Here is a 14,763-nt window from a genome sequence, read left to right as displayed (position 1 = left end):
CCTATCACTGTCAGTGACAGTTGCAGAAAAGAATAAAATTTAAATTGTTTCGAATGCCGTCACCGCTCCCGCAAAACAAAAAAAGATCCAAGCAAATTTCTGCCAAGGTTTCTGCTGTAAGTTGAAAATATGAATTTTCCTCATTTTATTAATCGTCTTAACCACACATTTCTTCCAATTCCAGAACGATAAGGACCCTCGCATGAAGAAAAAATCTCCCCACAACTTTAGCTGTGGCACCGCAGGTCAAGAAATTTCGGCGAACGAGGAAGACAACATGTTGCAGCACATTTGAGCGGGTTTTTTGACCACAAGATGCCCCGGGTTAGGATGGACTACTGCTGCGGAGAGTGCCGGATAACGCGGACCCAACAGATAAGGCTGTAAAATTTAGCCACGAAAGGGACACATAATCGGCCGCTTTCGGAGCTCTGAATACAGGCCGTTTTTTGAAGTGGTGGGCTACGCCTTTTCTAGCCCGGACAACAAAAGCAGTATGACAAGTGTGACGGAACTTAATAGTGTGAGTTATCATATAACTAGTATTCATAAATGACCATTCAGTATCCCCCCATCTTCTATGACACACACATGTTTATGTAACCGAATGTAGTAAGAGAAACAGACAAATAAATCAGTTATTGTTAGACACCCGACCAAGCAAGTTGTATTCATTACATGGTGTCAGAGTCGTGGATTCGACGCGCGCGACCGGCGGAATCGCAATGAGTTTAAAAAATCAGCGGAAGTTACGAAATCTATTGAAATTTTGATACAGTGTCATCTGGTGAAATGGCGAATGCAAATATGAGTTTGGATCAGAAGGCTATGTCGTCGCTTGGCGCGGTGATTAAGCCTCCAAAGCCATTATTGATAGAAGAAAACATGGCGTCTAAGTGGAAACAGTGGTGGCGTCAGTTCCAGTGGTATGCAGTAGCAACTGAGTTGGATCAAAAACCACCACATGTGCAGGCAGCAATGTTGCTTAGCTGTATTGGTGAAGACTGCATTCGCGTAATGGATACTTTTGGTCTAACGGATGTGGCGGAAAGAGATATCAACGTTTTGAAAGATAAGTTCAATGCGTATTTCGTGCCAAAATCGTGCCTGACCTACGAAAGATACGTGTTCGGTAAAATTGTGCAAAATCCGGGAGAGCAATTTGACACCTTCCTGACTCGTGTGCGTTAGCAGGCGAGAAGGTGCCCATTCAGTGTTTTGAGTGATTCCATGGTGAAAGACAGACTAATTTCTGGGACGATTCATACGAAGCTGGTTCCTCAGCTTCTTAATGATGATTTCGATCTACAAAAATAATCTACATATGCCGAAACCATGAACAGTCAGTGAAACAATCACAAGTGATGCTAAAAAAATCAAGTGCTGAGGTGGATTTGCTCAGGCAGAGAAAAACACCATCTGATGAAGTGTTTCGGTGCAATCGCTGCGGTTATGATCACAAGAAGAGATCGTGTCCGGCGTTCAACAAAGTATGTGTGAAGTGCAAACGCAAAGGTCATTTTGCCGATAGATGTTTTGGTACAACCGGTACCGAGAAGAGAAGCAATCAATACGTGCGAACAGTGTCATGCGAAAAAGAAGAAGAAGACGATAGAAACGAAGAACTGTCAGTGGAAGAACTGTACATTGGTGCGGTGATTGACGATGACGAAAGCAACGATGATGTATGGTTTGAAACAGTTCAGATTAACGGTAAAAGCATTTGTCTGAAGTTGGACACCGGCGCAGCGTGTAATGTGTTGCCATACAGTGTTTTTTGCGTGCTGGGAGAAAAATTGAAGCCATCAACAACGAAGCGTTTAGTATCGTACAGCAACCACAAATTAGCAGTGAAAGGGGAAGCAGTTCTACCAGTGATTGTGAAAGGACGACTAGAGAGGGCAGTGTTCAAAGTGGTCGACGGGGACGTGACGCCTATTCTTGGTCGTAAAACGTGTGTTCGTTTCAAGTTAGTTGCTAAAATGGAAGAGTTGACAATGGATGAATCGTTGTTCAGTGGCCTGGGTTGCGTCAAAGGATTCGAATATGACATCGACCTAACCGAAAATCCAACGTTCCAGTACAACCCACCAAGAAGAATCCCACATTCTCTCCGGGATCAGGTTAAAACCGAGCTGAACTCCATGGAGGAGTTGGGCGTAATAGAAAAAATCAGTGAACCTACACCAGTGTTGAATTCAATGGTAATCGTCAGACAAAAAGGTAAGCTTCGTATTTGCATTGACCCGTCACAGGTGAATAGGAATATCCTTCGCCGTATTCACCCCCTTTCTACCATCGAGGAAATTTCGAGCCGAATCTGTCATTCAAAGTGGTTCACTGTATTGGATCTTAAGAAAGGCTTCTGGCAAATTCCAGTTACAGAACGAACGAAGAAGTATTTAGCATTCGGTACCCCGTGGGACAATATACATGCAAACGATTACCTTTTGGGCTCGCTTCTGCACCAGAAGTTTTCAAAAACTTATGAACTCTGTCTTGGAAGGCTTGGAGGGAGTAGAAAGCTCTATGGATGACATTTTGATACATGCTCCGACAATTGAAAAATTGGAAGAAATCACGAAAGTAGTTCTCAAAAGACTAGAGCTGGCAGGATTGAAGCTTAATAAAGAGAAATGCCTGTTTTCCAAGCAATCTCTCAAGTTCTTAGGTCACATTGTGTGTCACAAGAAGGGCTTAGGGCAGATCCTGACAAACTCACTGCTGTTCAACGTCTCAGACGTCCTGAAAATAAGGTCCAGCTTCAACGAGTATTAGGAATGATCACTTATTTGGGGAAATTTGTCGAAAACCTTTCTGCTATTACGGAACCTCTCAGGAAACTACTAGTTAAGAATGTTGAATGGGACTGGAATAAGGAGCAGGAAGAATCTTTTGAACAAATAAAACAATTAATGCAACATCCTCCAATTTTGGCCTATTATGACGTTAGAGCCGACGTTACATTGTCAGTCGATGCAAGCTCAAAGGCGCTAGGGGCTGTTTTATTACAAAACGGTAAACCGGTCGCGTACGCCTCGAAATCGCTAACGCCTGCGCAGGAAAATTATCCTCAAATAGAAAAGGAGGCTGCAGCGATTCGTTTTGCTTGCAATAAGTTTCACGAATACGTTTACGGGAAAAGGTTAATCATAGAAACTGATCACAAACCTTTGGAGTCCATTAGCAAGAAGACATTGGACCGAGCACCTCCCCGTTTGAAAAGAATTCTCCTTGATGTATTGCAATATGCTCCTACTATAATCTATAAAAAAGGCTCGGAGATTCCTATTCCTGATATATTAAGCAGGGATGTTGAAAATGCTCTTGAAACAGAAGCATTTGATGAGCTCGAAGTACATATTGTTTTGCAAATGTCGAAATCTGCAAAGATGGAATTAATCGAAGAAACTTCTCGGGATTCGGAGCTAAATCTTCTAATATCGGCGATAACGAAAGGGTGGCCGGATCATAAACTAGGGGTACCTGAAAGGATTAGAAAGTATTGGAATTTTCGGGATGAGCTCTCGGTTTATGAAGGGATAGTATTCCGAGCACACCAGGTTTTAGTGCCTAACAACCTGAAGCAGAAAATGTTGCAATCGATACATGCCGGTCACTCGGGAGTTCGAGGTTGTATCAGTCGTGCAAAACAGATGCTTTTTTGGATAGGAATGGTCAACGATATAACAAGGATGGTTGAGCACTGTTCGGTCTGCGAGAAACATCAACGTTCTGCAACAACACATGATATTTTGGAAACCGAAGTTCCCACGTTACCTTTTGAAGTTGTGGGATCGGATTTATTCCAATTTCAAGGAGCTGATTTCATTCTAATTGCCGACAGCTATTCCGGATACTTTGATTTTGTGAAGCTCAGGGACACTTCGTCAAAGTCAGTGATAGTCGAACTAAAAAGATGGTTCTCAATGTTCGGAATTCCAAGAGTATTGTTCACAGACAATGGGCCGCAGTATTCCTCCTTCGAATTCTCGAACTTTAGCAAGCAGTGGACCTTTGATCACGTCACTTCCAGTCCTCACTTTCCAAGAAGTAACGGTCTATCTGAAAGGTACGTGCAAACTGCGAACAACTTATTAAAGCGTTGCACGAAAGATGGATCAGATATACATCTTGCGCTTCTTATGCAAAGAAATACTCCAAGAGATCCTCAACTATTATCTTCTAATCAAAGATTGATGGGCCGAGTCTTGCGAACAACGTTACCGGCAATGAAGAAAGCGATACAACCTAAGCTGGTTTCTAACGTTCCAGAAAATTTAACACTTCTTCGGAACAAGCAGAAGACTTACGCGGATCGCGGTACTTGCAAAGCTCCTGAGTTCGCAATTGGTCAAAACGTGGTAGTGCAAAATACGAAGTCTCACCTCTGGGAAAAGGGAACAATAGAACGTAAACTGGAACAACCTCGTTCTTATAATGTCAAATTAGCTAACAACAGTCTATTACGTAGAAATGTTCGGGACATCAAGCAATCTAGAACGTCAGCTGATCCTGTGGACGACGATACATTCATCGTTCCTGCCACAATATGGGAAGGAGAAGCTGGAACAACAAGAGTGGATCGCACACCTGTGAGCACTGGAAGTGGTAGAGACAGTTCAGAACAACCTACAGTCAATGAGCCAATTAGAACGAGAAGTGGTAGAGAAGTTCGAATGAGGAGAGACTTTGATTTTGAATATTATTAAACGTTTCATTGAAGGGAAGATGTGACGGAACTTAATAGTGTGAGTTATCATATAACTAGTATTCATAAATGACCATTCAGTATCCCCCCATCTTCTATGACACACACATGTTTATGTAACCGAATGTAGTAAGAGAAACAGACAAATAAATCAGTTATTGTTAGACACCCGACCAAGCAAGTTGTATTCATTACAACAAGGAATCGATCCGAAATCTAAACTGTAAAATCTGAAAACATGTAAACAAAATGATACCAATAAATAAAATAGAAAGAAATTGAAATGTGTACAATTTTATTTTAACATGCTACATTCAAATTGAAAGCGCTCATAACTTGTTATTTTGAATGCTTCATTGGTAAATTCTAATGTAAAATACATATTTAGTTTTAAGAAGAAAATGTCATTCTAAAAAGTCGGCACTTGTTAGAGTTTATACAGAAGTAAAATTTTTACATTGGTAGATTTAACAGTCGTATACTTTCTACTGAAAATCACTAACTGATTTTCTTAATTTTACTAACGTTTCTTTGACTTTTACCAACGATTTTTTTTTGTGTGAACTTTCCTACAATTATGAAGTAAATTTCGAAGAATACTCAACAGAAACTCGACAAGAACTTTCCGTGTATATTCCGAGGATTTTCCTGTAGAAATTTGGATCAATTTCTCGTGAAAATTCTGACGAGTTTCTCATGACAAATTTTTTGCTGAAAGCTTCTCTTGGTAATTCCATAGATTTGTCTAAACTTTAGGTAGTTCCTGAGGAAAATTACAATTAACTGCATATTATTCGGCAACTCGAAAACCTTTTTTTTGTTGAATATCTTGGCTGTGCATATGCACAGCACATGTTTCAAAATGGACAAATTGATATGAAATTTGCGAAAAAGAATCCACGTGTCTTGGAGGGACTGGAACTCTCAACCTCCTACTCTCTAGATAGGCGTGATAACCCCTACACAACAAGACCACTTAAAGGTCACATTTGCGGAAAAGCCATCAGAGTACAAACCTCCATCGCGGTTAGTTTTTTTGCAAATTGAATATCTTTCGGATGCTTGATTTGTCCTAAATAATTTCCAAATAAATATTTAGGAAAAAGGCAAAAAAATTAAGGGACGTGATAAAAAAAACGCCACGCCGATGCACGCCGCCGCCGACCAAAATTCTGACAAACGCCGCCGCCGATGAATATTGGACCGGCGCACACCTCTATCTACAGGGACGTTGTACGGGTCGGACAGGAGGGCAACATCGGTCCTCGACTCCGAGACCAACTGCCACGGCAGCTGCTGGGCAGTTGCACAGTGCGGTTAAGATTCAGCTGTATTACTTGCACGGCTTATTCTTATTTTTCTCTCCGATGGGACACGAAGATCCACCCATAACGTGGTTACACCACAACGACGACACATGTTGCTACGGTCTGGGCCCTTACAGTTGCACTGAAAATATTATACACGCCCACGCTACTGGTTTCACACATGAATTTTCACTAGTTGCTTGTCATAAGATAATAACGTGTAATTCCAGTTCCAAATGTCAAGAAACAGAACATTCGATGCATTTCAAGAACATAAAGAAAAGAAATGAAAAACACGTTAAATCTTTATGAATTTTTTTGGCAGGAAACGGCTGAAACAGGGCTGTTTGTTTTTTACCAGCTCCGAAATGTATTGAATGTACGCACACTTAAAATAAATCGCCGAATTCGGTAAAATTTTACCGAAATCTCAACAGCAGAACTATTCGGTAAATAATTTAACTGATTTTCGGTGATTTTGACAGTTGAGCAATGGAAAACATTACAAACAATCTGTAAAATAAATTACCGAACAGTTCTGCTGTTGAGATTTCGGTAAAATTTACCGAATACGGTGAAATGAGTTAAGTGTGCGAATATAAATAAAACACATTTTAAATTTTGCTTGTTGACACATTTTTACATTTCTTTATTTGTTTTACATGCTGCGGAAGGATACCTTCAAATACTTGTTTAATTCACAAGACACGGTTTACATCACGGACGTTCACACCTCGGTTCACACAACATATGCCATCCTTGATTTACAAAAACTTTCATTATCCTCGAGACCGTGCTGGTATATACGAATGGCTGGTCACTCGTTTTAGATATGCTTATATACCTGTAAATTTCATAATATTTTTTTGAGAATTCAAGAAAAAGTCTGCCAATTAGCTTACCTTCTTAATAAAATAGTTTGCATTGACGCTCCTCTCTGGTTAATTTTCGCTGAACTTTCAAGATTGCCACAAATTCTGATGATGTATGACAGCGCAGCAAAGTTTTCCTTTTCTTGTTTTAAAAGAGTTCAATATACCAAACCGATACAAAATGATGTTCAAAACACGTTATATTGAACAGGATCGGCAAGTGGTGTCGATTCAATTAAATTTACGATAAGTTTAACGTGGATCGCTAGTCATAATTAAAAATAATAAGACGCGTTAGATACACGTGAGAAACAATATTGAAATTAATGTGGAATATTGGTGAAAAGCTGGGTGCTGCGGATAGAGCCGCTTTTCTGCGCTCAAGCGAGTAGAGGGATATTTTGAAATCACTCCCATAAACAAAATTATTTTGCAGTTACTTGACTGTCAAACATTTCCCGCTCTTCGAATTTCTCTTTCCACGCTGCATGAGGGCGCACTTATGCGCTAGACTCTACATGACTTTACGATTGTTTACATACATTCATGCTCCAATCAGCTGCTGAATCTCGTGAAATTTCGTAACGAGTGCTTTTTAGATGCATTCCTACTAATTTTCCACTCGAAATATAATGTGAACAAAGTTTATTTTCATTATTTCCCCAAATAATAACAATACTTATCAATATTAGATCAGAAACGAACATAACCACAATCTTCAATGTTTGGCTCCGGCACAATAGAAAATTTTGGCTTCAGTTTGACAACCAAATCGATTCTATTCGCACCACCCAGGTGAAAAGAACAGGTGATGGAACACGTTAAATCTACGTTGTAAAGAACATTGAACGAGCGTGTAGATTATTTTCAGTGCATGTAGAACTTGTGCCAGGTTATTGGTTCCTGCTATAGATAGTGGAATATATAGATGAGCGAAGATAAATCCACTGTCTCCAAACGAACTGTCAAACGTGTCTCCAAACGAGCATGACGTCACGATTTCAATGGAAACGTTAAGGGCTGTGACGTCACATGCGCGTGTGCACGGGCAAAAAAATCGACTCAGCCATGCTTTCGCTCATCTATAGATTCTACTATCTATAGTTCCTGCTATAGATAGTGGAATATATAGATGAGCGAAGATAAATCCTCTGTCTCCAAACGAACTGTCAAACGTGTCTCCAAACGAGCATGACGTCACGATTTCAATGGAAACGTTAAGGGCTGTGACGTCATATGCGCGTGTGCACGGGCAAAAAAATCGACTCAGCCATGCTTTCGCTCATCTATAGATTCCACTATCTATACCCAACAAACATTCACTACACTGAAAGAAGCGGCATGGTAATATCTACCGAATCGAGGGTAAAATTAAAAACATTTTACCACTTGATTTGTGCAGACTACATCTTACACTTAAATCGACCATGACTGCGGTTGATTTTACTATGGATTCTTTTTGACACTTCTTGTCGAGTTGTACTATAATTTCAGTTGAAACTACTATGTTCAGCAGTAAACACTGCAGTTGATTCTACCATGCCCGTTTTCGATCCATAGTAGTATTAACAATGTATATGGTTATTCATATTGTGGTAAATGAATAGGTTTATTTTATTGATTGCATATTAAATTTATTGGCATTTATTATTAAAGATTCGAATTACAGAGCATTTGCACATTGGAAAAATTATTAGTGATAAACAAAACAAAATTCCTGGTCGTCATTCCACTGGTTCTCCGTCGTTTTCGGCAGCAACAGCATGTACGTTTGCTAGTGAGCCACCAACGCCAGATCACTTTGATGGTCGCTTTCTTGAGGCCTTTATACTGGTTAACCTGCAGAACCTATGACGAAAATACCGAGCCAGGGCAAATTGATGCGAACCACTTCCGAGATTGCAAATAATCTGAAGCTGACATGGTGGCCGACGATAATCTGTAAGACAAACATGCGTATCAATATCACCCACGAATTCTTTCCCATTGTCTAAATCTAAAAACTAAAACATTAAATACTTACCATCATGGCCCAGAGTATTGAATTGAGCAGAATTGAGCCAAAATAACTTCAGCGAAATTGATTTGCCACCCGCAAATTCCGAACAGTATTCTTGGTGTTGGCCCGAAAATGGTGTTTACTTTGTGAATTTTCTTCACCACACATTGTTGTTCTTTGGACCATGCGTGTGGTAAAATTTACAACAGTGTTATTGTTATTTTAAATATGCTTCGTTTATATCAACAACAAACTGAAATAGTGATTTTAAGCGCTGCTCCATAGTTAGTATTACTACAACATTATTTTCAGTGTAGTTGAACTAACATCAGTGTGATGATTTAATTCAGCACTGTGTTGAATAATGTCTGTACTATTTCTTATCACAACTTCTGTTCAAGCTTTGTTCACACAATTTTGGCGAAGTTATACAACTACAACATCTCATTTTGAAAAACAACTTTATTAACTGATTTGTTAAACCTTTAATAAGCATTTTACTAAGCCTCAATTCAGCTACATGTGAATTCTTCGAAAATAATAACGCATAGAAGGTAACATCAGTAAGATCTCCAATGAACGTATTTTGAAGCAATTGCTATTTTCATATATGTAATCATTTTAAAATTTTCCTAAATCGGGTCTCGAACTGCTGTCATTTGATCATCCGCCGGTATCGTTGCCATCCGCGCCATCCTTGATTTGTTAGATATGGCTCACTCAGTGCATAACATAAATAATCTTATTGCTGAATATGAATCATAATTGGACTCTTATTCAATAAGTCGATCTGTCAAACTACAGTTTGTTAATAACTGTACAAGATTTTTATTTCAACCATTGTTCAGCCAGTCATAACCATCGCACACTAGGAAAAATACGTAAAAATAATGTCGATAAACGATAAAATAAAATCCGTCCCTAATGTTATTTATGGATTTATGAAAATTAAATCAATGTATATTCGGCCTTCCTCAGAATCTCTTGATAATCGGTTGCGATATGATTGTCAAATGCTAAGATTATTCCAATTTCGCAGCAATAAAGATCAACATCCATGCGATAATCACATCAAAGATTCAATAATTTTCCTATGTTATTCAATGGCGTTATGTCCGGCTTTTAGTAAATTTAGTTCCGCATGAATGCATGATTTTTTTATTGCTCCAGTAGTTTCGTTCGTTATAATCTCCGACAGTTTGATAAATCACGAAAATAAAAAGCATGTCTTGAAAGTAAATCATTATTTTCCTATAAATTAAAAGATCTAGAATCCAGATTTTCTCTCAAACTGAAAAAGCATGTTTTTCCCACTGTGCGATAGATCAGATAAATGTGAAATCCAATGGTTAAGAAGGACAAAGGTAAAGAAGGATGTCTAATGCCTGCTTATTAACTTACTATTCAAACTCAATTCGACCACCATTTCAGAGCATCACACCATAGTCGAATAGAGAACCTCAAAAATCATTAGTTCAGTACATTGTTAAACTTCCCCAATGTGCTGAAATGTGATAAAACGAAAACGTAACTTCGACTTCAAATAAAGGTAGTAAACAAATAAATAGGCCATGTCGAATATTAGTTAGATTAAATACTGAAATGAAATCTGTCTAGCAAATTATTCAGCATCCATTTTATTCAGCTACAAAGATCACAAATAAACAATAATTCAACCTAGATGCTTATTTGTAGCTTGTCGTTGTTTGTTGGGTAGTTCCTGCTTGTGCCTCAACTCTAAGCACCGATAGCATCCGTCCACTGAAGGCGGCTGAAGTTTGCTCACTGGGCATACTGACCAGCCGATCTTCAACTTCCCTCACTCCATTACTTTTTTGGCTTCCGCAACCGGTATAGGTAGACCTCTATACCGCACTGATGGTCTCTGACGGCAAATACGACGTCGTCCGCGTTCGTAACCTTATCCAGTTGCTTGCACTGAAGGGTCACTTCCGCCCCCAACGACCTCACCTCGGCTTCGTCACCCAAGACCTCTTGGGCCAGCTTCCTGAAGTCAGTCCCACTAGCCGGCGCTTCGCACGTTCTGACCCAGCGCCGAAAGTTTTTCGGCCGCTTACATTGATTTAGTGACTTCAGCGTACTTTTCCTTATTAGCTTTCACAAAAGATATTTTAGTTACTAGATAAAGATGGTCGCTTCGGTTCCCTTTGTTCTGCTGTCCGGAATTTCCTTCTTTGACATTTAGCTCCCCTATCCTCGCCAGCAAAAGTTGTTCCTGACAGCGACGACAGCGACAATCTTTATCTAGTAACTAAAATATGTTTTGTTTTCACCAACAAGGCCTCGCCTGTGTCGCCGTTCAACTATATTGTGTATCCGGAATAAATTTATACCGCTTTTTATACCGAAGTTGGATTTTTCTCCAGGTACAACGCATCAATTAGTTTGACAAATAAAACTTCGGAAGAAAGTTCGGTTCGGAAGTCCCGACTTCTGAATTCTAACTTGGTGCTACGCCGACAATATATCTTCTCGCCAGCACTACCCGAATAAAAAAGTCCAATAGAATTACAATAGAAATTATTGTAACAATACGACAAATTTAATTGTAATTACAATTAACTCTATTGTTACTCACAATAGAATAACAATTAAGAATATTGTTTTCCACCATAAATCCTATTGTAAATGGAAGTTTTACAATAGAAAATAGGGGTTGTTAGTTACCGTAACAATAAAAAATCGTTTATTTCTCGAACAAATTTTTGCAATTACAATAGAATTTATAGTAATTCTATTGTCAACATTTTTCTGTCAATAGAATTTATTGTACGTTTATTGGAACAACAATAAGGAAAATTAATTGATACAATAAAAGAACAATAGAATTGATTGCTCATAAGGGCCCATTCACAAATTACATAACGCTTTTGGGGGTGGGAGGGTGTCTGTCCGAGCGTTACGGCAAAAGATATTTTAGTTACTAGATAAAGATTGTCGCTGTCGTCGCTGTCCGGAACATCTTTTGCTGGCGAGGATAGGGGAGCTAAATGTCAAAGAAGGAAAATCCATACGATTTGACAGGTATGTACCACACATGTTTCGGACAGCAGAACAAAGGGAACAGTAGCGACAATCTTTATCTAGTAACTAAAATATCTTTTGTTACGGCCCATACAAATTTTAGAACCATTCCATACAAAAAAACGTTACGAGGGGGTGGGTGGGGGTTAAAAATGGTCAATTTTAGCGTTATGTAATTTGTGAATGAACCCTAAATAAAATGCCCGCATAATCATGGACCATACGTAGACCGCATCTGTTATAATTGAAGAGAATAAGTGGTATTGTAGCGATGGTCTCACTAATAGTAGTCAACTATAAATGGACAGTCTCATATACTGTTTCAACAGTAGCTAAGATGGTAAACGGCCAAACTACCATATGAGTAATGGGCGGTTAAGTATAATTAACATTTAAATCTGGTCGTTTTTTCGAACAAAATTTTCGATGTACCATACATCAGTTGGTAGATGTACAATTCAAGAACTATATAATTACACATCGACAGCATGTTATGTATTAACAGTAAGTGTTGATGTAGGCTTGGTATGGTGAATCAAGCTTAAAATTGTATGCTAACAATGAAGTGAATAGTGACAATATATCTTATAACACATATGTAATTTTGACTGCATGGCATGTCGTTTTTCATTATGCGGGTGTATTGTAATTTTATGATATTTTAATGTAATTCTATTGTATTTTCTATTCGGGTAAATTGAATTCCGACTTCCGACTTTTTACTTCCGAAGTGTGGAAATCGACTTCCGAACTTCAATTCGGTGCCAGCTACGTTGTCAGCGACAAAACAAGCTCGATTTCGTGACAGATAATACCGTGCAGTGCTGCATATATTTATTTTATTTTTTTCGTGTGAATCTCGTCGGAAGTGGGCCTTGCTTTCAGTTTATCAGCGTCATACAAACAGTTTGGGTCTAAATCTCGGGTACTTATTCAAAAGGACGTATGTGATTTTGAAAACAAAGATTCAAACGTCGATTTGTCCAATCTGATGGCACTCCCACGCAAACCAACACCACCAACACGTAGCCGAAGGAGTCGGAGTGCCATCAGATTGGACAAATCGACGTTTGAATCTTTGTTTACAAAATCACATACGTCCTTTTGAATAAGTACCCGAGAAATACACAATAGAAATCTTAAATATTGCCGATTTCACCAATTTGAAAGGTGGGTGTAGATTGTGATTTGCCCGCTTCTTTTTCTCACACCCACTCTTTTCAGGTTGATCGATTTTTCTGTTTTTTTAAGTGTATTATGCATCTCGAGAAAATATAGAATACTGCGGCGTCCTGCTGGCTGCTTCTCAGGTAATCGCAACAGTCACTAAACACGACAGAGTCAATAAAAATCTTACCCACCGTATGCACTTGTCATGATAAACACTCTCCATGTATGTACTCAGTGACTCCGGTTGCCTCTCACTAATACAATCGAGTACTGCTGTCATTTGGCGAAAAGCACGTGGTTTTGTTTTGAGAGGGAAAATTTTCCCTATTTTTTAACCTGGCGGCTATCTTGACGTCTACCTTCGCAGTCGAGCCTGCGAGAGTACGACCGCCGCGAAAGTCTAGAAAAAGATAAGCGCGACAATATTGAGTGTGGGAAAAAGATGACCGTGAGAAAAATATTCCGCAAAACTCTTCACTGAGCAAAAAATCCATATCAAGTTTATGTGTGAGCGATATAGATTTTTGCAATAGCTTCCATCTAATGCATTTTATGTGTAAGCCTTATAGAAAATGTATAAGTGAGCACACATATAATTTATTTATGCTTAGATAAAATTGAATGGATTTGATTAATTAAATTCATTTCTTAATTCATTTGAAATCACAATATAAATATATTGGTATTCGTAACATGAAAAAATAATAAAACGAACTTTTGTATTTGATTATATTTATTTCTTCATTATGAGTAGCAATTGGAGCATGATGCAATCGGAATGGCGAAGATCTTCGTTTTTCACAATGTCTATATGCTTTTCACTATCAGTAATCCAGAAACGACTGTGAAATCCATCTAATGGTTAAAACATAACTAACGGCACACAAATTTGCCAATAACGTCCCTAATGTTTGCCTCATCGTGTTTAGCAGCAGACTTTCGGCATCATTGTTGAGCTTCCCGATCTTTATTCAGCACCTTCTTTCTAGTGTCCGCATCAGGCCAACAGGCGGTTCAGCAGCATTATCCCCAACATCCGCAACAACCGTCTCCAACTACATCCGCAATCCAACATCCACAACAACCGCAACAACCGTCTCCGTCATCAAATCAAAACGAATCAAAGGGAGAAGGCATCCCTTCCGGAGAAGGAAACATGCATTCGGCCCGAATTCACTCAGCGGGTTATCAATCACAATTCACAACACTATTTTTTAGCTTGTTCCACTCCCGTTGGCTTGTTCCCATTCGCACAGCATCTGAATTTATTGAACAAAGAACCATAAAATGCATTAAGTATAAAATAATAACTATAGTATGTATGTATGTATGCAATAAAAATTAGAAAATGAGAACAAAAAACATTCCATTTAGCAAATCAAATAAATAAAAACCGAAAACTCCCAAAAAAATTATTCCCCAAAATAAATTAATTCAACATCATACATTTTGGACGGTTTTACATCACATTCATTAATACATCGCTTCGATTACATCATCTTATTTATTACATCGGGAGAAATTACGTCGCTCTTGTTTATTACACAGCAAGCTCTCGAGTGCGTCGCGCAGTGTAATATTCATATTCCGATGGACTCAACTGGTTGCAGCGATTTCGATGTAATATTCAACAAATTTTTTTGCTGTGTAGGTATAATT

The 14,763-nt window shown here is 38.7% G+C and overlaps 1 protein-coding gene across 1 annotated transcript in view; it reads left to right on the top strand.

Moving 5' to 3' along the window:
* The first annotated feature begins 1,349 nt into the window (after positions 1-1,349).
* The window catches only part of LOC134212626 (diphosphoinositol polyphosphate phosphohydrolase 1-like), a 55,817-nt gene continuing 42,403 nt past the window's right edge, over positions 1,350-14,763 (top strand). Inside the window, exon 1 of the transcript XR_009979313.1 lies at positions 1,350-2,223. The gene's annotated coding sequence lies outside the window, so the exon portion shown is untranslated. The remainder of the gene's footprint in view (positions 2,224-14,763) is intronic.

Source organism: Armigeres subalbatus, chromosome 2 (genome assembly GCF_024139115.2).
Source record: "Armigeres subalbatus isolate Guangzhou_Male chromosome 2, GZ_Asu_2, whole genome shotgun sequence".
Lineage (NCBI taxonomy): Eukaryota > Metazoa > Arthropoda > Insecta > Diptera > Culicidae > Armigeres > Armigeres subalbatus.
The sequence above is the reverse complement of the archived record's forward strand: the minus strand, read 5'-3'. Positions and strand labels throughout refer to the sequence as shown.